The sequence below is a fragment of the Gavialis gangeticus genome, unplaced genomic scaffold (assembly GCF_001723915.1).
Source record: "Gavialis gangeticus isolate Ggan-Ray unplaced genomic scaffold, GavGan_comp1, whole genome shotgun sequence".
Classification (NCBI taxonomy): Eukaryota; Metazoa; Chordata; order Crocodylia; family Gavialidae; genus Gavialis; species Gavialis gangeticus.
The window spans coordinates 23287869-23290140 of NW_017728992.1; the positions used below are offsets into that span (position 1 = coordinate 23287869).

At 40.5% G+C, this 2272-nt stretch overlaps 1 protein-coding gene across 2 annotated transcripts in view; it reads left to right on the top strand.

Annotated features, from left to right (window-relative positions):
• The window catches only part of FBXL7 (F-box and leucine rich repeat protein 7), a 454956-nt gene that overhangs the window by 255364 nt on the left and 197320 nt on the right, over nucleotides 1-2272 (top strand). The gene's annotated exons all lie outside the window — the stretch shown is intronic.

Here is a 2272-nt window from a genome sequence, read left to right on the forward strand (position 1 = left end):
ACTCCAAGATCTCTTTCTGCCTCCGTGCTCTCAAGTAGGGAGTTCCCCATTGTGTAAGTGTGCTGCTGGTTCCTGCTGCCCAAGTGCAGCACCCTGCACTTGTCTGTATTGAAACGCATCCTGTTCCTGTTAGCCCACCCCTGTAACCTATCCAGATCCCTCTGCAATCTCTCACTCCCTGCGAGCGTGCTCACCTCCCCCCAAATTTTGGTGTCATCAGCGAATTTAAACAGGCTACTTTCCACCCCATCATCCCCCTGCCCTAGTAAATAGTCCTGTAATAGAAGCTGAGCTCTTCTCCAGCCACAAATTTACCTAAAGATAGACTTTCCTAAATTTAAAAGTCAGATTCATACTTGCAGTTTATGGTGAATGCCTCTGAAATGATAGGGATGTGCCTTAAATGCATGAAGAACCTCTTTTGCATTTTTTACCTTCATTTTCCTACTTCCAGAGCCATCTTCCAATCATGTAGAAGAGGCTCATTAAGAGTGATTGAGCTAATAACCTTCAGAAGTAGAAGGAAGTTGAAGGGCTACGGAAATTAGGTGGTATTCTGTTTCATGTTTACCTCTGTAGAAGCCTGTTTTTCCACACTCATCTATTAAATTGGCCAAAACCTCATGAAATAAATCTTTGCTGACTTTATTTATGGAAATATTATTTTCTTTGAACAAATGAAGAAGTCCACCATTTAAAGTAACTTACCCACCCGGAAGTCTGGGTATAAAATGTAGTTGCATCTCAAAGCTAATTTGACGGGCTGTTGTCTTCAGTGGGGATTTTCCCTCATATGAACTAAGATTTTTATTTGCACCAATGTTACTGTTCTTATACACTGATGTTTGTACATACGTAAAGCCACTCCCCTATCATGCAGTGTGAGGGGCTGCTTAATTCAGAACTGTACCATGTAGTGGACTTTCTAGTGAATGAGGCTGGCTCTCTAAAAGTAAACTGGATGCTTTTGTTAGTTGAAGGTCCAGAGTCAGAATTCCTCGTTTACTTCTCAGCAGTGTGTATGTGGATGTAAGAGAAGGAACATTTTATCGTCTCCTTAAAAAGAAGATATGAATGACATTTATTGAGAGTAGAGTGAGAAATGCATTTTATTCCTCTTACACTGTGATCACTCTTTGCTGGAAAGAGTGATTTCTAGCAAAGACAAAGCTTCACACAACTTGTAGCTTGGAGGGGAGGCTCATTTTTGTTGCATGAGAATCTTTTTTCCGTATATAGAACCACTGAAGGAGCTTAACATGTCATAGTTTACACTAGTGTTCCCTCACTGCAAACTACTGCTAAAAGAGAACAAAACACCTTGAGATAAAGGACAACACTGTTTGACAGCTCACAGATGATAAGAAAAGTAGCTAGTCCTAAAACTGATGCTGTGATGCTGTTAGGCTATTAGTAGGCACTAGTTATGACCATGTCTAAAATAGAACTATCCAAAAAGAAACTTTCTTGATGTGGCAGGCAATGTATTTGTTGTGAGTGCTTTATACACTGTCACTGCTACCTACAGGAATTGTATTATTCTGTGGAAATAACATAAAAGAAAAACAACCTCATACCCCAACAGCTGCATATATTAAATCCAGATGAAACACTTGGAAATGGTTCATTAAGCTGCGAACGTTGCCAAGTCACTGAAGACAGTTTTGTTTTTCTCTGTTCATTGGTATTTGCCCTCCTTGATATCAACATCAATACCAGTATATGATATCAGTATGTATAGCATACAGCGAGGTCATATCAGGAATATATATGCATGCACACTACTGATTTAAAATTGCATTCAATATCAGAAATTAATACATATTTTTAGATAAAATTGGTCTAGCATATACTTTCTCTGATACAGAAAACCATGACATTTTAGAACCTAAAGGCAGTCCCCTAATTTTAATACCTATTATAATTAGGGACCAACTCGGATCGCAACTTTGCAGAAATTGTAAAATCAGATGATCTCCATGAAATCCACAAAAAAACACTTACTAAAAATAAAGTGCTGGCTTCCCAGTAGGAGACAGTAGTCTTTCCGGCTGCACATCCTGGTGCAAATGGGGCGGCCAGCAGGAAAACAAGCTGAATGTCACTGCTGCCCCTTGTCACTGATGGGGTGAGAGAGCTGCCTGTCAGTGGCACTTTCCACCAATCAGCAATGAATTGTGGGGCTATGTGACAGACAACCCTGTCAGCCAATCAGCAGTGAGGGGCAGAGCCAAATAATGAACAGTCCTTTCCACCAATCGGGGGGGGGGGG